The sequence below is a fragment of the Marmota marmota genome, unplaced genomic scaffold (genome assembly GCF_001458135.2).
Source record: "Marmota marmota marmota unplaced genomic scaffold, marMar, whole genome shotgun sequence".
NCBI lineage: Eukaryota > Metazoa > Chordata > Mammalia > Rodentia > Sciuridae > Marmota > Marmota marmota.
The window spans coordinates 16,585,324-16,608,133 of NW_026000164.1; the positions used below are offsets into that span (position 1 = coordinate 16,585,324).

General features: G+C 36.9%; 1 protein-coding gene across 1 annotated transcript in view; it reads right to left on the bottom strand.

The window, feature by feature from the left end:
- Exoc4 (exocyst complex component 4) overlaps window positions 1–22,810 on the bottom strand; it is a 771,143-nt gene that overhangs the window by 89,959 nt on the left and 658,374 nt on the right. The gene's annotated exons all lie outside the window — the stretch shown is intronic.

Below are 22,810 nucleotides of genomic sequence, written 5' to 3' on the forward strand. Positions count from 1 at the left end.
CTTATGTCCTCCAGTTCAGGGAATCTCTCTCTTCCCAGTCAGTTGTTATGGTTTGGATATCAGGTGTCCCCTGGAGCTCCTTATTAATGCAGGAATGCCTGGAGTGAAATGATTGAGGTGTGAGAGCTGTACCCTGATCAGGTCATCTTGGTTTTCAACCTTTCAGGACTGGGTTACTGCAGGCAGTTGGGGTGTGGCTGAAAGAGGCAGGTCACTGGGAGTGTGCCCTGGAAAGTTTCATCTTTCCTACAGTCCCCTCCCGTTCCTTTCGCACTCTTTGCTTCCCAGATACCATGTCCTGACAGGTTTCTCTACCATGCCCTTCCGCCACCATGTGCTGCCTCACCTTGGGCCCAGAGCAATGGATTCAGCCAACCATGGACTGAACTTCTGAACAGTGAGCCAAAATAAACTTTCCCTCCTCTAAGTTGTTCTTCATGGATACTTGGGTCATAGTGATGCAAAGCTGACTAATAGGCCAGTTTTATTTATTTATTGTTCTATTTATTCATTTATGTTTTATTTGTTGTTTTTACATAATCATGACAGTAGGGTGTATTTTGACATACATACAAAAAGAGTGGCACATTCCAATTTGATCCCGTTCTTGTGGTTATACATGATATGGAGCTACACTGGTCGTGTATTCATATATGAACAGAGTAAAGTTATGTCCAATTCATTCTACTGACTTTCCTATTCCCATCCTCCTTCCTTCCCTTCAATCTCCTTTGCCTAATCCAATGAATTTCTATTCCTTCACTCCCTAGCCTCCTTCGTTATGGGTTAGCATCCTCATGTCAGATAGAACTGTCTTATTTCACTTAGCATGATATTCTCCAGTTCCATCCATTTACTGGCAAATGCCATATTTCATTATGGCTGAGTAATATTCTATTGTGTATATATACCATATTTTCTTTATCATCTGTTGAAGTGTACCTAGGTTGGTTTCATAGCTTGTCTATTGTGAAGTGAGCTGCTATAAACATTGATGTGGCTGCATCACTGTAGTATGCTTATTTTAGTCCTTTGGGTATAAGTGGAGGAGGGGGATAACTGGGTCAAATAGTGGATCCATTCCAAGTTTTCTAAGGAATCTCCATATTGCTTTCCAGAGTGGTTGTAACAATTTGCAGTCCCACAGCAATGCATGAGTAAACGTTTTCTCCACATCCTCAAGAGCATTTATTGTTACTTGCATTCTTGATAATTGCTTTTCTGACTAGGGTGAGATAGAATCTCAGTGTAGTTTTAATTTGCATTTCCCTAATTGCTATTGATATTGAACTTTTTTTTTCATATATTTTTTGGCCATTTATATTTCTTCTTCTGTGAAGTGTCTGTTCAGTTCCCTTGTCCATTTATTGATTGGGTTATTTATTTTTTGGTGTTAAATTTTTTGAGTTCTTTGTATATCCTGGAGATTAATGCTCTACCTGAGGTGCAGGCTGTAAAGATTTTCTCCCATCATGTAGCCTCTCTGCTCATGTACTTGATTGTTTCCTTTGCTGTGAAGAAGGTTTTTAGTTTGATGCCATCCTATTTATTGATTCTTGATTTTGCTTCTTCTGCTTTAGGAATCTTACTGAGAAAGTCCATTCTTAAGCCAACATGATGGATAATTTGGCCTACTTTTTATTCTAGTAGGTGCAGGGCCTCTGGTCCAATAGACCAGTTTTAGATACTAAACATTTAGTACTCTATGGTTTTGATAGAAACAGTGGCATCTGGGTAAAATGGGGGAGAAATTCTGAGGTTGCATATCCCTTAAACAGATTTTCAACAAGTCTTTCTGTTTTTAGCTTCATCAGCACTTACTCCTTCTTCCAATGGTAATTAGCTATGCCAATTCCCTAACTTTGGGGTAAAAAAAGAACTTTAGGAACATAATATATATATTACTCAGTGAGTGAGTATTTGTGCCCAATAGGTACTAAAGGACAAATCTGTATAAAAACAAAAGACAAGTCAAAGAAAGTCAGAACATTTTCAGTAAATAAAATATAACTTTAGGAATGGATAAAATATGTATACAATTAAATATATTGCTTTAAATAAGGAATTAAATTACTCCCGTATTATGGAAATTCAAAGGTAATCATACCAGTTAAACCTAGGAGAAATTCATAACAGAGAAAAATGTATGACCAGAAAAGAACCTTCTTCCTGTACTACAATTGTTACTATTGGTTGGGAAATATGAGGAGGAAGAAAAGAAAGAATCATGGCTACAAAATAAGAAAATAAGAAAAAGGGTTGGCCACATCAAAGTTTATAGCAGCACAATTCACAATAACTACACTGTGGAACCAACCTAGATGCCCTTCAGTAGACGATGGATAAAGAAAATGTGCTATATATACACAATGGAATACTATTCAGCATTAAAAGAGAATAAAATCATGGCATCTGCAAATAAACAGATGGAGCTGAAGAATATAATGCTAAGTGAAATTAGCCAATCCCCCCAAACCAAATGCCAAATGATTTCTCTGATTTAAGGATGGTGATTCATAAATAATATGCTGCAGGCTTGGGGGAAGATGGGAGGATCAAATGAATCTAGATAGGGCAAAGGGGAAAAGGGGAGGGAGGGGCAGGGAGCAGGCATAGGGGCGGAATGCGATGGTCTTCATTACCCTAAGTACATGTATGAAGACACGAAGGATGTGACTCTACTTTGTGTACAACCAGAAATATAAAAATTTGTGCTCTATATGTGTAATATGAATTGTAATGCATTCTGTTGTTATATAAAACAAATTAAAATTTAAAAAAATTACCAAAAAGGGTTGGTTCATTTAATTTAGCAGCCAATTCTGAAAATGTGAGCAAAGTAGTAGATAACAGGCTCTCACTGGAAGCATTTTTTGTTAAGTTAGTTCAATTTAATAAAACATTTACTCAGTACCTGCTATGTTCAAGAAATTATACCACGAACAGGATTTATTATTGACACTGACAAAGCATATTGGCTCTCTTAACATCCAGATCAACAGGAATAATTCCTATTGTATCACTGGGCCCCATGCAGCACATCAGGGTGTGGGTACTGTTGGTTTACAGTCTAAGTCAACATGAAGTACTGGTGAGGAAAAGGAATCTTAGTGCTAACTGATCTGACAGCAGCAGTGGGGTTGTCAAGTAATTCACATGTCTACTTCTAGGAGGAAAGCAGAAAATTAAATAAATTGCAACATGGGTAATTGACCCCTAATGAATTCAAGCTAAATGGCTATTTCACTATTCTTGTTTCCTAGCCTTTCGAGTATATTACTAGAATGTACTTCTCAGCTATTCAGATGTTTCAAATAGTTCTGCTGAAGCTAATAAAAACCTCTGGTAGTACTGTCTCATGATGTAGGTAAAATCTTAAGGAATGATCCCTAGTAAAGGGCTTGTATACACAGAAATTTTATATATTATGAATAATTTATTATCTAAATAGAGGACCCAGAAACTACCTCATTAACATTTTGAATTTTGATTTCCTAAAGGCCAAAGTGGCTTGAATTTCTTGGACCCTTATAAGAAAAGTCCTAACTTTGTCTAATTTAAGCTTTTCCATCAGGAATTTATTAAAGACTAAAGACTCTACTTATTCAAAAGTTATGGTAGATTTTGAAAATAATGCATATGTATTTATTTATTCACTTACCTTTTATATATAAAATCAGTGCATATTTATTTTAAAAATTCAGTATATATAACATTATTGGCCTGACAGTCCTTAGTACACCTTACTAGGTCTATTAAGGGTCACTCATATGTTGAACAGTATATAATTATTCTGTCTACCTAAAATAAAACTATTTATGAGAGGCCTAAATGAAAAAATCTCTATGAGCAATCCTTCTAATGAGACATGTTAATAAATTAATCTCTAATGAAGAAAGGAAGAAAAGATTTGACTTTAGGGAAATACACTTGCATTGAAAACTTAATTCAGTTAATTCTAAGCCATGAATATAAAGACCATTTTGAGTATGACATTGAGGAATACTAAAAAGACGTATCGTTTTAAGTGTGCATTTTAGTCTCTCTCTGTAGTCTTTACACTAAGAAAATCAAGAGTACTATGAGTTCAAAAATATAATAATGTTTTTTTAAATATAAGGAAATGCACAGAAAACATGTTTTTTGTATAGGCCCAACTGATTAATTAAAGATAAGTAATATCTTTTTCTGGTATTATTTCCTCATAATTAAATATGGTAACATTTCTTGCTGTTTTCCCATTAGGAAGTAGAGTCTTTTCTCTGCCTCTTGAATCTCCACCGGCCTTCTGACTTACTTTGGCTCACAGGATGTGATTGAGGTCATGTTAGATAAGTTCCAGAACCTAGGATTGAGTATTACAGCACCCGCCTTTATGGAACTGCCAGAGACTTCTGTGCATGGGAGAAGCCCAGGTTGAAAGACCTCATGAGGGGAGGGGCCCTGCTAACCCAGATGAGGTAGCTCTCAGCTGAGGTGCTAGCCTAGCCCAGCTGTTCAGGGAGCTCTGGCAAGGAAAGGTACCCAGTCACATCACTGAATTGTGAGAAATACTTGGGTGGTTTGTTTTATAGTAACAGATAACTGAAAGACTAAGTTTCTGTACACTCCAGCAACACCTTTTTTTTTTGACCATGGCAGTTTCATTTTGCAATGACTGAAATAGACCTGAGAGCTTCCATAAGGGAAAACTGTTGTTAATCTCTGTTTTTCCATCAAAATACCCTTTCCTATTTGAGTCACTTCTATCCTTTACCACTTACTTTATGTGGAAAAAAACCTGGAAGCTGCTAAAGTTCTAATTATGTCATATTTTCAGAGACAATTCACAGTGCTCATTTAATAAAAATAAAAACCAAAAGAATGCAAAACAATAATGGTAATGCTGTCCCTGTGGTCCCATAACAGCTCCATCTGAAGACAATACTGTCTAGGTATTGATGATCTCCGAATTCCTTTGATTACAACAGCAAAACATTGTTGAGCCCAGACCATCAGTATATGTACATTTAGTTATTTATCAGTTCTACAATTTATTTTGTTACTATATATACACTTTACATAACCAGCAAAGAAATCAATAACAGATAAGCTAAGATGGAATAAACAATGTTTTTAAATGTCTTCCTTATCATGATTGCTTCAAACTGATGCCAGTGAATATCCTGAAGTACGTACACACCTAGGGCAAGGTTTGTGTTCATGATTTCAGATATAAATCCATATTCCAAATAATACTCTTGACAATTTCAACTTCTTTTTGCCAGTTATCTGATTAGACTGTAATTACTCCTTAGATATATTATAATGCAACTGATGAAGAGCCTTCCAGCAGAAAGAGTGATATCAATTCTGCCATTTTCTTGTTGCTCACTCTTGTTTTTATCTTTAATGCTTGTTTTTTAAATTTTCTTTATTTTTTGCAGTACTAGAGGTTGAACCCAGGGCCTGGTGCATTGGTGCATGGTAGCAAGCACTCTGCCACTGAGCTAATCCCCAGTCCCCTTGCTTATATATTTAATCCTTGGTTTCCCTTTTAAGCCATTAATCCATTTTGTGAAGGTGAGTTTAGTTAAAAACTAGAAAGTATAATCCATAAATCCATTTCACCAGTCACTCTGTACAAAATGTTGAAAATGAAAAAAATGGCAGAGATGTCAAAGTTAGCCTTCTTTGTTGTGTAATCTTTAGAATTCCCTTCCAGATGCCACCTACACAGTATCTGACATATAGCCCAAATGAGTGGCTCCATGTCATTTCTTACAGTAAATAAACGTCAGTACGTTGTTTATGATTTTTTTAGATTTCAAAATATAAATAGAAGAACTAATGTTTTCTTATGCTCCAATGTATTACAGACTCCCGGGGTGGGGGGAGGGTGCATATAGTCCCCATTGAAAACAACCTATCTAAAGAACAGAACAGTAAGCTTAATTTTCAGTGGTAAATTTAAAATTCCCCAGAAATGAAAAGAGGGCTATATCTAGGGATTTTAGAATTTTTATTTTGTATTTTGAGAGTGTTTAGGAATAATGATTCCTTTGAAGGCAGCGGGGTTGTGATGGTTAAGAGACATGAGCCCTGATTTACTCAAATGTAAGTGTGTATTAACTCTACCACTCAACAGCAGAACCATGAATTAATGGGTCACAGGCATAAATTCTAGGTGGAATAATATATACAGCTTGGCATACATTAATATAATCATCATTATTATCATATCTGAAAAAATGCTGAATTTTTCTTCAAAAGACATCTTGTATATAAGCAATCAAGGGCTTAGGAAGTACTAAGTGGAAAAACAAATGAAGTTTATCTTGCCTCAAAATACTAATATTCACAATTCCATTCCAGGGTACATGCCAAAAAGAACTCAAACAGAAGGAGGAACTCAAACAGATACTTTTATATGCATGTTCACAGAAGCATTATTCAAAATGGGCAAAAGATGGAAGCAACCTGTCCATTCATTAATATATGAATAAGAAAATAAAATGTGGTATATCCATACAATAGAATATTATGTAGCCTTAAAAGAAGACAGATATTTTGACACATGCTATGGCATAGAGGAACCTGAAGACATCATATAAATGAAATAAGGCAGTATGAAATGACATACACTGTATAATACCTATTTTATAAAGAGTTAACAAAAATAGTCAAATTCATAGACACAGCAAGTAGAAGGGTGGCTGCTAGAGGCTGAAGGGAATGAGGAGTGGGGAATTATTGTTAATGATTACAGAATTCCAGTTTGGGAAGATTAAAAAAAAACATTCTGCAGATTGATGATGGTTATATAATAACGTGAATGTACTTACTGCTGTGGAGCTGTCCATTTGAAGATGGTTAAAATGGTAGGGGGAAAAAAGCTAATTTCCATTCTAGGTAATACTCCTAAAGTGTGAGCAAAATTGGGACCTCAGAACTCCCCTGAGTGTTTTATTATCCCAGAGGTGGCAGAGAAGGGGCAAGCAGCTAACCAGATCATATGCTACTTTTGTGGAGTAGGCCCCACTGAAGCTTGGGTATTATAATGGGAGCTATTTCATAAGCCTAGTTCAATGCAGACAGAATCCCTTGACATTAAAAGGCCCAAGAGCAGGGCTGGGGTTGTGGCTCAGTGGTAGAGCGCTTGCCTAGCACACATGAGGCACTGGGTTTGAAACCCAGCACCACATAAAACTAAATAAATACATATTAACAACAACAACAAAAGCAGACCCAAGAGTCCAGAGCTACTAGTGGCTCTAAAATTAGATGTCTACCATTTTGTTATAGTCTTCACTGAAGCCACAACACAGCGGCGTCTTCAGTTCCATATCTCCTAATACAATAAAGTTCATGTTTACAGAGAAAGTCATTTCACAGGAGCCGGAGGTTTAACCTTAAGTTTCATTCATTTGGTCCTGAATAAATACAATCTTACCCTGCACCTCAGATCCAAGGCCACATGGGATTATGGAAGGCTGTTAAATTTAAGAGTTCAAAATCTAATTTCAAATGCAATACATCAAAGATCCCTTGACAGTGAAATTAAAGTATTAAATAGAATGGCCCAGCTATCAACAGGAAGGATGGGGGACAGGAAAGTAAACAGGAGGCACACCTAGGCATTTCACACTGCGTGTCACTGTACTCAACTATTGGCAGCAAATGGGAGAGTCAAAAATAAGATAGTCCCAGGATGGTTAAGAATGATGCAAAGAACTTTAAAAAGCAGCAGGAGAAGAAACTATTATGGATCAAGTCCACCGCCAGGCACTGTATCAGGTGTTATGTATACATCAGATCACTAGATCCACCAGGAAATCCTATGAGGGGTTTCTTACACAGGACACCTCCAGTGATGTTAAGTTCGTTTGTCCACTCCTCTGCTGAGTTATGCTGGTGCTGAGGAATAGCAAGAAGACAGAGGAGTGTAGTGTGACATTAGATGTTGAGTTGGCCTCAGTGCTCCAAGGGCAGGGTTGGTCAAGAGAATGCGAATCTGGGCACAGTGTTAAAGGAATGCACCTCTCCCTACTTGTTTTGCAGGAATGGGAGCTGGTGGGTGGAGTTTCTGGCCACTGGCAGTGCTAATGGCAGCCATCTGTCTGTCAGTGACCCATGCTCTGCTTCTCAGAGAGAGGCAGATACAGCAGCATATGCAAACTCTTGTGGGGGTGTTTCTCTAGCACACTTCCAAGATTTCTGTGAAAAGCTAAAAGGCTGTTGGCTTGAACAAATGCGTTAATTGGCTTGTGGTACCTTTAAACAAATAATACGATGGCAGATTCTTAGTCATACTCCCTCTTTTAGAAGCACAAGTTCTAATCATCTCTGGGAAAAGTTTGAGCAAATATTTTTCTTCATAAAGCCAATCCTAAAGGGCAGCCCTTACCATTAGTGTTATAAGAAAGATTCCAGTGTTTCTTCTATAGATACTCATAAAGCTTAAAGTTAATATTTTGGTGGGATTATTCTCTCCAGCACAATCTTTTTACAGTATTTTGACATCACTACTGAAAAATTGTACCAGAAGAGACCAAGATCTTTTCATCAAACTTTTTGAATGAAGTTCTATTATTTCCCTAAAAAACATGAGACTGTTTTAGACAGAATGGACAGATCCTCAGGAGGCCAAAGGACAGAGTTCCCAGTGAAACCAGAAATGTGTCTGTTTTATTCTGTTCCTTTGTTCAGGCTGTCTCACCCAAATCTCCCAGGGATTCTCATTTTAAAGAGACTGGGTTCTAGGAGAGCACCCAAGAAAAAAAATCCAGAATAAAAGGTAAACACTTAAATGTATGTGTTCTGGGTCAGGTCCAAAGCTTAGGTAAGGTTTACAGATCTTTTCAAAGAATCCTTCCAGAACCACAGGTAGAACTTTTCAAAACAGCCAAATTCTCAATAATGACCTGTGGATAGAAAGAGATGTTGTTTGCATTGGGGCCTCCTTCTCCCATGTGTCAAGCTAATGACTTTATCATTTTCCTTTCAGGACGTTTCTCATATAAAGACAGTCTTTATTTATAGAGAGAGCCATTTACATCACTTATCATCACCTACTGAGGTTCTAGAATATAATAACTTTGATAATACCCTCCTCGCCTTGCCTTCTAACCACATCAGGCTTCATAATATCTCATTTTTGCCATATACTGTGTATCTTTGCAGAATGGTGTGGGCGGAGGGGTTTCGAAGACTTCTAAAATACGCATAAATTGGAAAATAAAAAGAATGAAAAAGAAGAGGGAAAAACCCCAACTGCAATTAAAATGCAATGGTCCTCCACTGCGTGTCCCAGTGCTAGTTAACACAGACATTTCCAATAACTTTAATCTTCAAGTGGTGATTGCTGAAAAAAGAAATCAAGTTTGCGTTTCTTAAAAGACAAGAGGGAAGAAAATGACTTGTCATATCTGACTGGTTTGGAAATATAAAATCCAATTCTGAAGGAGTAGAGATAAGAAAAGTGTGGTGGAAGTGCCATCAGCTTAGCAAACACTAAATAATGAACAATGCAGAGACTGTCCAGCCTGATAAAGCACTCTATTAGAGGGACTGTTTTTAAATGAGTGATAATTGTGGCACATCCACAGTGAAAGGTTATTGAATTTTTATCTGTAGGAGAAGCTTTTGACAGACTTGCTAAAAAAGTCACCTATAAATAGTACTTCCTTTAGATGAATTTGACCAAAGGGGTTTCCCAGCATGTAACATCTTTCTGACATTTACAGGATTTTTGCTTCCTTAAGAATCAGATCAGATATTCTTGGTTTCTATAAAGACACTTAGGTTTTTTCATCAATCTTACAGAAAAGTCTCCATTTATTCTTCTTTTCATAAAAATTGGATTAAGTTGTTAGTTAACAGCCTAGTCAAAACCACCTAGGATTCAATGACCAGAGCTCAAAGATGTTAGTGCACAGAATTAACCGCCATTAATAAGCAACCCAGTACCTTGAAGTCTGACATCTGATATACCTGTTCCTCATATGAAGAGGAGGTCTTTTACATTTTTATTCCATAACATATGATGTTTAAAATAAATTACAGTATTGGATTTAAGATAATGAAATATAGAATTTTCCCCTGATACATGACTACCAGATTGGCTTCAAAATAGGTCCTTTGGGGGCTGGGGTTGTGGCTCCATGGTAGAGCGCTCACCTCGAATGGGAAGGCACTGGGTTTGATCCTCAGCACCACATAAAAATAAAAAAATAAAGGTATTGTGTCCATCTACAACTAAGAAAATATTTTTTTAAAAAAAGGTCCTTTGGGGCCAGAGAGCTATAATGCTTCAGCTTCTCAAAGTGGGTGAAATACTGTCAAGATCACCTTCCTTCACTGTTTTTAGTGTATCTAATGTTTTTCATGCCAGTGACATGGCATGGCATTCATCTTGCCACTGTCTTTTGGGGAGACAATGAAAGAACAGCTATGTCTGTTTCTGTAGGGACCAGCTGGTTTAATATTCGGAGGCAGCCTTAAAACAGGTGAGTATATATTTTTTTCCAGATGCTGTGGTGTGCACTCTGAGAACAGTTATATTTCATCTAGATTTTGTCACTGACTCATTTTGACCTTGCCAAATGGTCAATCTTCTGTTTCATGACCATGCTTTGCAAATCTAGGAGAATAAAGGCAGGCAACTGAAGCTTGAGGCAGGGTGAAGTGATTAAGAATTAATGATTGTAGAGGTCCTTGAAAGTATGAAATGTAATCTGTTGAGTGCAATTACCATCATCCTTTGGGACGGTTACATGCACGCACAATCATATATATATATATATATATATATATATATATATATATATATATATCCCTTTGCTACACTTTCTTGGGGTTGGCAGTCTAGGAAAAGTCTTTATGCACCATTGATGAATAAGCACTGAAAAAGCATATCCAGTATACATTTAGAAAATTTTTTCTCAATTCAATCCCACCAAGGAAGAGATTTCTTCCATGAAACCTCAGCCAATCCTTCAGCCTTTTTCTGGTTTCTCTGTTAGGATTTGTCTCCCTTTACCCACTCACTACCTTTTGTAACATACCTAAACTTAGTTTTAAGGGTGATGAAATTAAAAGGCACACTCTCTAGTGAGGAGTTTATTAATCATGATTTCATGTTGGTGCAGGGCTTATCTCAAGTTTTAAAGCATCTAACTGACTACTGGCTTTCCAGAGGATAGCGTAGATTTAATAGTACAGTTGGTGCCTTCAGGTACAATCTTCCACTGCTTCTCATTGTAAGATGTCCCTCTATTTCCCAGCTAAATCAGTCCCCTCAGATTTCTTAATCAAGTCACGCTGCCACAGTAGCCATTCCTCCTCAATCTACGCAGGGTGCCAGCTCCGGCCAGGCAACTCTGCATTTCCACCATCTTCTCTGTCTGGCTCTGCAATTTCAGCATGTCACTAAAGAGCTGCCTTTTGCTTTCCACCTTCTTCTGCCTCCTCTCTTTCCTTGAGATTTTCATTTACATTTATTCTTCCTGTATCCATTTTATAGTTTTGTTTGCAGATACAGTCATTCAGCTGGAAGCTCCCCCCCAACACACTTGAACATCCATGATATGATCATATTTTAATAAAATATTTCCCTTATGAATACAGATGTTGGCACTTGTAAAGAAATAGTCACATGATTCTTTATGGGAAGATACTCAGAACTCCATCATTACACTGGAAAGCTCACAGCACAAGTCTTCTGCTCTGCAGTTAATAATCACCATGCAGAGTGGGGGAGGTCCTGATCAGGACTTGGCAGAGGACAATGAACTCTACAGATGACCAGCTGATCAGAGGAAGGGAACTGGGTTTGGCTCCGGGCATATTTTTGAATAATGGTTGGGCTTTCTCAGAATTTTGAAGAACAGAAAGGTGCCCTGGCTTCTCAGACAGTCACTTGAAGCCTCTCAGATGCAAATACACTCTCAAGACATATTCCTATGACCTCAGACACATTTGGAAACTGGTGATTCACTAGAATGATTCATAAGCACATATATTAACATGTTTTAAAAACCACCATACAACTTGAGATAACAGAGAAGCCTCTGAAGGGGTATGGAAGGTAAAAAACCCAGTACAATGAATGAGAGATCTTCAGTGATAAGATTTCACAGTAGGAAGCCCAGGAATCTATTATTGCTCACTCACTGTGTGTCAGACACTGTTAAGAACTCCAAGTTCATCATTTCATTTATTGGATACAGCAACATCATTATTTCTACTTAATCGGTGAGGAAACCTATTTGGCTTATAAAGGCTAAATAATTCCCTCATGTTAATACAATAATCTGGTTATTTGTTCTCAAGTGTGACTAACTTCAGAGTCAAATATGTCCAATATGCCTCCTACACCAAGGAAGAAAAATGGGGAAGATTCTACAAATTAAAAGGACATAGACATATGGAGAGAGACACAATCAACCATAATTAGGGAGCAATGAGAGGGCGCTCAATGAGAAAAGACAAAACAATAGAGCAGGAGTGCTTAAACAGGAGAGCTTCCATTGTGCACTAGCATTTATAATGTGTTCAAAGCAAATGAACTGGGGGACCCCACTGGGGTTAGTCTGAAGCTTGGATGACAGTGGATATTCACAGTGTGCAGCACATCAGTGTGGAGGAGACAGGGGTCTAGGTGGTATTTCTTACAAAATGGAAAAAGCAGAGACTCCATTCCTTATAACAACCTAAGTTTCAGAAGAATCTAAGAACAACCAGGTGAACACCCTGAGCACAGCAGCTTCCACACAATCCTTTCCTCATTATGATAAATGTCAATGGGTTTATAAATATCAACAGAGTACAGTTAAGACTGAAAATGGACAAAAATGAAATCATCATAAAATGATTGTTGGTATTTCTACTCCTACAAAACCTGATTAACTGTGAAATTGGGTATAACATGGAAATACATTTGGACATTATTTTAACAAGAGAGAAAGGCTCATACAGAAGTAGAGCAGTCTCAATTAGATAATACCAAAACAAATTCTGAGTTGGACCACGGGTGGGAAGCTCATAAGCAAAATATAATACCAGTGGTAATTTAATTTTCTTAGTAAACAGCATGACTGTGAAATTAACCAATGCCAATGAATTTGAAAAGTTTCACCAGTTAAAGAAGAGGAATGATAGGAATGAGTCCGCTTAAGAAAATGACAGCTACTAAGAACAAAAACTGATGACGAGTGTTTCAGTGAGCCTTTTCAATGCTGTGACAAAAAGACCTGACAAAACAATTTTAGAGGAAGAAAAGTTTATTTTGGTGCTCACGGTTTCATAGATCTCAGCGCACAGAAGGATGGCTCCATGCCTCAGGGCTCAAGGGGAGGCAGAACATGATGGCAGAAAGATGTGGAGGAGGAAAGCAGCTGAGAACATGGCACTAGGAAGCTGAGACAGAGAAGTCCCCTCTGTAAGGACACAACACCAGGGACTCATCTCCAGCCACACCCTACCTGTCTGTAGTTCCCACCCAGCTAATTCTTATCAGGGGATTAATGCACTGATTAGCTTAAGGCTTTCCTAACCCAATTATTTAATTTCTGAACTTTCTTGCCCTGTGTCACACATGAGCTTTTAGGGGACACCTAATATCTAAACAGTGGGTGAGGAAGAGACAAGAAAAGCCTAAGCACAGAAAGATGATTAGAGGAACGAAATATGCAGCAGAAGGCTAAGCATGCTGAGGAGGAGCTGTCTGATAACAGTCTACAAATATTTGAAACTTGTAAATGCTGAAGCAGAAGAGGAATTACCACACAGAGCGTCCTAATTAAAAAGAATCAGATGAAATTATGACAAGGAAAACTCTGGCTTAATAGTTTGACAAAAGCAAAGCTGAAACAGGACAGTGTCCCATGAGATCTTGGCTATAGAAATTTTTATTCTCATTTTTGCCAAGGCAGAGATTCGCATTTTAGTTTTCTTTTAACATCAAGGCACAAAAAGTCCAAGATAGTAAATTCTAGCTTAAGAGAATTCAACTTCCATCTTCAGAAAATGTAAAATCATAGTAGGCAATGCGTGCAAACATCCTGGCATGCCACACAGCCAGGCACTCAGAGATGGCTGGACAGCCACCTGGACCTTTTCCACCTTTAGTTTCAATGATATAACTGACTGATAAGCATATTTCCACATTCATTTCTAGGTGTGGCAATTGTGGTCTTTTGAGTCATCAAGAGAAGCACTGATTCCTTGTGTCCTTCTCATTTAGCTAGTTTGAAAGGATAAGAGGAATGTTTTTATTTGTGGTTGGATTTGGGTGACAGATGGGCTATATATCTATTGGTAAGCAGAAGTGGGTTGTTGTGCTGACTCTGGCATAGACACAAAATATGGTATCTCAGTGCCTTTGTTTTTGTCCATAAAATGGAAAATCATGTCAACCTATGCATCTGAGAATAGAAGAACTGGCAAAACAACTCCAAAGCATTTCCAAAATATAAAGAACTATAGAGATTGAAGAAGAAAATTTAGGGGTTCTTAACCCCTGGCTGTTTGTTGAAATCTCCTGGGGAGATTTCATGGGTGTTATGATAAGAGTCAAAGTTGAGAATTACTCCTTTAGAACTGTTGTTCTCAGCCTGATTTGGCTGGTTTGGGGTACAGCCAAAGCTTGGAACAATGAAATTAAAATCCCTGGGAGTAGGACCTAGTTCCTCAACTGATTACAAAAGATGTGTTGCCAAATTTGAGAATTGCTCCTCTAAAAGGATAGATCTCAGGAAGCAAGTTTTCTTCAACTCAACATTGCACATTAGAATTTAATGAAAATGAGTTAAGAATGAGACTATTTCTAGTGAAGAAATCTCAATATGGTTTAGTTTCACAATGATATGGGTGTGTATGTTTATTAAGGGCAACTTATAGCACAGTGGCAACTAAGAAGTAGCTTCAGGCCCTAAAGAGTGACCCAGGTAAGAAAAAACTGTTTCTCCCACATGGAGTCTTTCTGACCCTTAGGATTATAAGCTATATTGATTGCATAATTATTTAAGGTGGATAACCACATTTTGCAAGTATTCAACTTGTCCATTTTGCAAGCATTCAAAGGCACACATCAGCTAAATGTATTGTGATATCCCAGATGAGCTCCTACTGAAAAGGGACACTAGACAAAAACCAAGAAAATTTAAATAAAGTATAGGCTTTGGTTAATAATAATGTACAAATATTCATTAGTTGTGACAAACCTATTGTACTAAAGTAAGATGTTAACAATAGAGAAAACTGGATGTGAGATACATGAGAATTCTCTGCAGTGTCTTTGCAACTTCATTCTAAATCTAAATGTATTGTGAAATCAATTTGATTTTAAAAAAGTCAATTCTGCAAGACTGTCAATAAATATACTAGCATTCCTCTGTGAACTGAGGTGTGATATTAGGATACTGCAGCTAGAATTTTTGAGAACTGTGAGAAAAATGCAGTCTGGAAAAGGGTCAGTATAGCAGCCAAGCTGTAAACAAACCAAAAGGGAAACCATGGTCATTTTGTATTGGGTGACTTGAACATTTCTAAAAATAATTAAACAAATCAAATCATCAAATAACCAGATTGCAAGAGAAGTTATCTGATGTTGTGCAAATTTGTCAGCAATATGACATTAAGTTTTGGTAACAGTGGAACATCTGTGCCTTACAGTATTGGGAGAAATAAAAGACAGTGAACAAATTATATAAATATAGCACTGGACTGTGTGGCTTAGAATTGTATTAAGGGGAAAAAAGACCTGTGAAAAAAAGACCTCTGAAACAAGAGAATTCTATTAAAAAATAAGCCGAAAAAACACTGCTATAATTACCTGGGTGGGTGAGGAAGAGACAAGAAAATAATTAAAAAAAACATAGGTTTAGGGTATAGACTTATACTGAATATTCTTGTCCTAACTGTTTCTCAAGTCTATTTGATCACTGCACCTTTTCCCTTTAGCATCTATCAACATCAATAGAAACAAAATTGGCTAATGCTCGGCTTAAAACATGTATCTATGTACAGGCATATGAGTGATTTGGAGGCTGGGCAGTTAAGGTAGTTATCCATGTTTTGACATAACTAGGTGGATGCTTGGAGTATGCTTCAAGGACTAAGTATGTAACTGGTAACCTTTTAAACCTTTACCAATGACCTATGTGGTAATCTATGGCAATGTAAAACAGAACATTCTGTGATAATGAAAGCCTCTATTTGTGTGCTTCCACAGTAGCCACTGAACATTTAAAAAGTGGCTAGTATAACAGAAAATCTGAAATTTTAATTTAAATAGACTCAAAGTAGTGGCTACTTTATAGGATCATACAATACCTAGAATATATTGTATAGCATAATAAGACACTGTGAATAACTTACAAAACACTTCTATGCTTTAATTTTGTTTTAGCTATTGTGGGTTGAACCCAGGGCACTTAGCCACTGAGGCACATTCCCAGCCCTTTTTAGTTTTTAAAAATTCGCATAAAGGGTCTTGCTAAGTTGCTTAGGTCTTTGCTGGCTAAGTTCCTGAGGCTGACATTGAAGTTGCCTCCTGCCTCAGTCTCTCGAGCGGCTGGGATTACAGGCATGTGCCACTATACCCAGCACAAAATACTTTTAACACAAAAATAGAGGGGGGGAAATTTAGAGAAATGTTTTATTATAAGTCAGATGAAATTTAAAAGAGATTTATGCAATAATTCCATCTACTTAGGGTATAAAAATTCTGACAAGGCAAAAGAAAATGATAATCAGAAGTGATCATGAGTAAACTGTAGGTATTGGAGTGTTTCAATTAAAATAAAATATGTCCACTCTGCTGAAATGGTTTAATAGGAATATGGTGTGAAACACCAGCTAGTGGTTCTAATGCTGGTATTCATTAAGACAGTGAAGTGGCAGAAAGGAAATTAGACTGAGAATTTGAAGACTTGCTTTTGTCCCAGGTCAGCATAGTCACACAGTGTGACAATCCTGAAGCCTTAATTTCCTCATGTTTAAACCAACTGAGTTGTAGCAGATGATTTTTTATCCTTAACAATAATTCTATTTTAAGAAATAAGTATATAAATAACTTTAAAATGAATACTGCAATTCCTGAAACAATCCCAGGAATCAATATTATGAGATTACCTGCCCTGGAGGTTAGAGGGAATTGTGATTGCTGAGACTGAAAAAGACTAGAGTATGACATTATTATTTTTTATTACCCACATGTAAGGGCTCAGCGAGATCTTCAGCAATGGGGACTGAGTGAGAGGGCGGGAGATGAGTCTGGTGTCAAAGGAATCTAAACAGCTCACATTCACCAAACCCAACAGCAAAATCACAGAGCAAGAACATGTATGTAAGTGAACTTGGGCCTGATATGGGCTTCAAATCCCACCAGGTTTGGGTACCCTTGACTCAGACTGGGACCTCCAGGCTAAAAGTCTTTAAAATGGGCAGGTATGGGGAAAATGTTCTCAGAAACATTTAAAGAAAAAAATAATCAACATTTAATTTCTGAAACTTCCATAACATATGAAAAATGTTTAGAATGAGGCAATGGAGCTTTAATAATAATTTTTAAAAAGAAGATGACCTCACCAAGGATTGAACTCAGGGGCACTCAGCAACTGAGCCACATCCCATCCTTTTATATTTGTATTCTTGAATCTAAAATGGTATCTCTGACAGTATATAGTTATATCTCATTTTTTGTTTGCTTTGATTCAGTTGGTTAATCCATTTATGTTTAATGTTCTTTTGATATAAGCTGGATTTACGTGGCCATTTTAATGGTTGTTTCCTGTCTCATGTCTTTTTGGTCTTCTATTGTTCCTTTACTGTTTTCTCTAGTATTAAGTGAACATTTTGTAATGAAGCATTTAAATTCTTTGATTTTTTTGTCACTATTTGGTGGGTTTTTAAATGTTTTTTTTCTTGGGGCTTCCTGTACACATCTTAACTAATCAGATTCAATTTCATATTTATACTAACAATTCCAATGAGATACAGAAATGTCACTTTTATATATTCACCACACCCCTACCTCTTTTGTCTTTATTCTTATACATATTATGTCTCTTAATGTTATAAATGAAATAATACATTGCTATAATTGTTATTTGATCATTTATAGTCATTTATGTAGCTCAATAAATGTTGGTTGCAACCATCAAAAAAGAAAAAAAAAAGATGACCTCTTAAACAGTAAGGTTTCTTTAAAAGTAAAGGACAGTATACACTGTAGAAAGTTGTGGATTGGAATCCTACAGATTTTAACAAACTCCAAGATAGAAAGGAGGGCCTCTTTGAGAGCAATGCAGGCAAAACCAGCCCTGGAACTTCCTTCCAGCTTTATGAAGCATGATTCTAAAAGCAACACATCTTGTGGCGAGTATAGAAATAAGCCCAAGCATTTACAGCCAACTGATTTTCAACAAAGGTGCTAACACATGTTGGAGAAAGTACAGCCTTTTTTAATAAATAGGGCTGGGAAAATTGGATACCCACATGCAGAAGAATGAAAGGAGACCCTTATCTCTCACCAGTTGCAAACATCAACTTTAAATTGACTGAAGACTTAAATGTGAGCTCTGAAACTGTTCAGAGAAAATAGAGGGAATGCTTCAGAATATTAGAATGGGCAAGGATTTATTGAACAAGACCCCCAAAACACAAATAACAAGTGAGGTCATATTAAAGAAAAAGCTTCTGAATAGCAACAGAGACAATCAACAGAGTGAAGACATGATCTACAAAATGGGAGGAAGTATTTGCAAACTAACCCTATAATGAGGAATTAATATCTAGATAGATATGGAACTAAAATAACTCAATAGCAAAAATGCCAATTAACCCAATTAAAAATGGGCAATAGGCCTAAATACATATTTATCAAAAGATACAAATGACCAACAGATACATAGAGAATATCAATAATGATCAATATCATTAATCATCAGGGAAATGCAAATCAAAACAAGATATCACCTCATCCTAGTAAGAATGACTATTACCACAAAGACAAAAGATGGCAAGTACTGGCTAGAAGGCAGAAATAAGGAAACCCTGCACACTATTGGTGGGAATATAAATTAATAAAGCCATATGGAAAACAGCGTGGACATTACTTGAAAAATCAGAAACAGAACCACCATATGTCCTAGCAGTCAATCCCACTCCTGGGTGTACATCCAAAGGAAATGGGACCTGTAGGTTGAAGAGACATCTGCACTCCCACGTTCACTGCAGAGCCAAGAAAAAAAATGGATCACCTGATGAGTGGATGAACAAATGTACTACATATATAAGATGAAATACTGTTCAGCCATAAAAAAATAATGAAACCCTGTCATCTGCAACAATGTGGATAGAGCCATAGATCATTAAGTGAAATTAGCCAGGCACAGAAAGATCACTTGATCTCACTCTATATGGACTCTAAAGACATTGATTCCATAGGAGTTGAGAGTAGAATTGTGGTTACCAGAGGCTGGGGAGAAAGGGGAGGAGGGCGAGATGGGGAAAGGTTGATCGGTGGTACTAAGGTACAAAAAGTTAGAATAAAGTTCTGGTGTGCTCTTGCATGGTAGGGTGACTACAGAAAATGATAATATATTATGTTTTTGAAAAAGCTAGAAGAAATGATTTTGAATGTTTTCACCAATGATAATTTTTAAGGAGATAGATATATGTAACATGATCTAAACATGACACACATGCATGTATTGAAACATCACATGGTACCCCATAAATGTTTTTTGTTTGATGTATTAGTTAAAAATGAAATAAAATAACTAAAAGCAACACATCCTTAAAACAAAAGGGTAAGTATAAAAGAAAGTAATTAATAGTAAATTGAAATATAATCCAGGAATTTTTATGTAGGTGGTAATCTACCCTTAGAACTCCCTTAATCAGAACAATTTCAAAGTCACTATTTAGAATTTTTACAAACATCAGATATTATGAAGAGCAGAGGAGATATACTTAAAAGGCCCTCCTTTGGTACCTTCACTACATGGTTGAAATTGTGATAAATGGGGGAAAATATGTATAAACATAGATTATGAATACTCAATGCTGAATGTGATCCTGATCAACTTCTTTGCACCAAAATCATGGATATTAAAACAGATCCTGAAAATTAAGGTATTCTATGGATGGGAATGGCAGATAGACATTTAGTTAAGGTTGGGAAGAAAGTCAGAAAACAAGACAAATAAACCAACAAAGAGAACCTGCTACTGACATGCAATACTTTCTTCAGCATGATGTGTAATCTTTCAGATGGGCGAGAATCCTACTGTACTCTCTGAAGAGATATTCTGCCATGAAAACAATATTCTGCAAACTTTCTCTAATCTATTGCATTTATAGCTTCTTAAATTTAATAAAATACGATGTTTACTGTGTCAAATAGTTAACTGGATATAAAACAACAAATAAATCCAAAATCTTTTTGACTTGACTTGATTTTTTTTCCCTTGTCCTTCTGAGAATCTGTGAGTACAGGATAAAAGGCCAGCATTTTCTTCATGCAATCTCGTCTCCAGATGTGGAAATGCTTAGCTGGAGTAATCATTGGGTTCACTTTTCAAAAGAATAATAAAGAGCTGCCCCTTATTCCCTCCATAGAGTCACACTGACATGGAGCAATCAAAGTAACCCATTATCAGAGAATCCCCTGCTTTGTTCAAATTATAAACATCAATGAGCATCTCTCCTGGGACCTCAGAGAGCATGCAAGTGTGGGTGAGGTAGGCTGGGTGTTAGCAGGATAAACTAGGTTTGCTTGACGCTTTGTTTTAGCAAAGACACCAGAAAGTGTGATTACGGTTCACTTGGGTTTTGCACTGATCATCAAAATGCTGACAGTCATTTAAATCACTCACTGGGTGGAATAATCATCCTGAAAGGAATTGAGAGGGTACAGCTTATATTATAAAATGGAATTGAGCACATGAGACAGAGTATTAACGGGTGTGGCAGAAGAGATCTTTCTCAGAGTTACAGAGATGATTAAAGACGTGAATCAGACATCATCTCCACCGGGTACTCTTAGTGACATGAACACAACAGCTAAATTGCACAATTACAAAGTTAAGCATAACTCAGAGAGCATCTTTCTCTTTTTGAAGCAATTGATGCCAAGTTAGCCTGTTTGAATCACTCAGTGTTTTGCCTTAGAGATGGTGAGGGATCTTGCCTTGTGCAGTCCTTTGAGATTGCATAGGATAGAAATCTGGAATGCTATGCCAATGGAAACAAAATCATATTACAATTAGACACTGCTGGCCACCACATGAGAGGACCCCTTGTAAACATCACTAAGAAACCTCCCCAAGCAGCCCTGCATTTGCAGGAGGCACAAGAAGTCAAGAGGCATGTGGTCCCTTTTATAGAGCTGTTCATTTTGATATTAGTAAACAGAAAATTAGCCCTTTCTGACTGGGGGTGGGGAGAGTGGGCTTGTCTGAGATATAAAATGGACAATTTCAACTACTGCTTGTGATAGAACTGCCTGCTATTATGAGGTTCTAAAGTTGGAGGGCCTTTTAAGTATATCTCCTCACAGAGTCAGCTCAAATGCAATACTATATTTACTAGGCATATACATTTTTTATTTTTATGGATTTCTGAGAATAAATGTATAATTTTGCCATCAGATAAAAGTAATATTTTAAATAAAAGTATAAAAATTATGTTATAAAAATAAAAGTATAAGAATAATATTTTAAGAAGATTTCTAAAGTTGATGACAAAATCTCCCTTAGAAGCCCACTCCCTCTGTCCCTTCTACCTGCCCTTTGTTGGCCCTCAGAGTAGGGACATAATCAGCATGAGACTGCAGGCAGAGTGAGCATTCAAAGAAGGTCTCAGACTCAGCTATGGATCCTGTATTTCAGGGAATAATTTACCCCTGTGAAATTCATCCACTCCTTTTCTATCTCCAGGCTGGAATCATGGTTAATCAAGTAGGAACTTCTCAAACGACAGTGATGGTAACTCAAGAGTCCACAGTCCAAGCAACATCAGCATTTTCTAATAATCATCTGACAGTTAACCCTAAAGTGAAATACAGAGCTGATTTTGCCGCTTTCTTCCTCCTGCTGCTACGTGCTTTTTGCTATCTTGTTTTTGTTTCTCTATTCATACATCTAAACCTGCCTTTTCCTTTATTCCTTCTTCACATCAGTTTTTCTTGGTCTCTATTTTAACTACATCTTACATACATACTCCTAAAGCAATGCTGTAGAAAAAGTATTTATTTTATCACCATTAAAAGTTTATGTGCTCTAAAGTTTTCAAATTATTTTTCTCTGAGTCATTGGTCCTTGGTCGAGAAAGTTTTCCTATTCTTATTTCACACTCTATTCTTTAATTTCCTTGAAATCTATAATTGTTATCTCTCAGCCATCTCTTTTCCAGAATAATTGCTGTCCTCATTACCTCTATTTTCTAGCACCTTAATTGCTTCTATTATTCTCTTTTTAGACACTTTTTATTAGCTTTATATCAAGTTAAAATGAGAACGTAGCCATGCACTCAACCCTGAGCTCTGAGACAATTTCTGCCCTTGAGAAGCTATTGTAAGGAGGACCACAGGTACTGCTTTCTGTTCCTGAGACACAGTGGTTCAGTCCGACATGATTTTATGTTTCTAGAGCTTAATATAAAGCCCTGTTAACATGAGCCTTTCCTGACTGTCCACACCCAACTCAGGGAAATTAGATTAGCTCCTTTCCAGAATCACAAAGTAGTGGAGATCAGTACAGATGGAATTCAGAGATCTAATAGGATCTTCTGACACTCTTTTCTTTTTGTTTCCTTGTTTGTT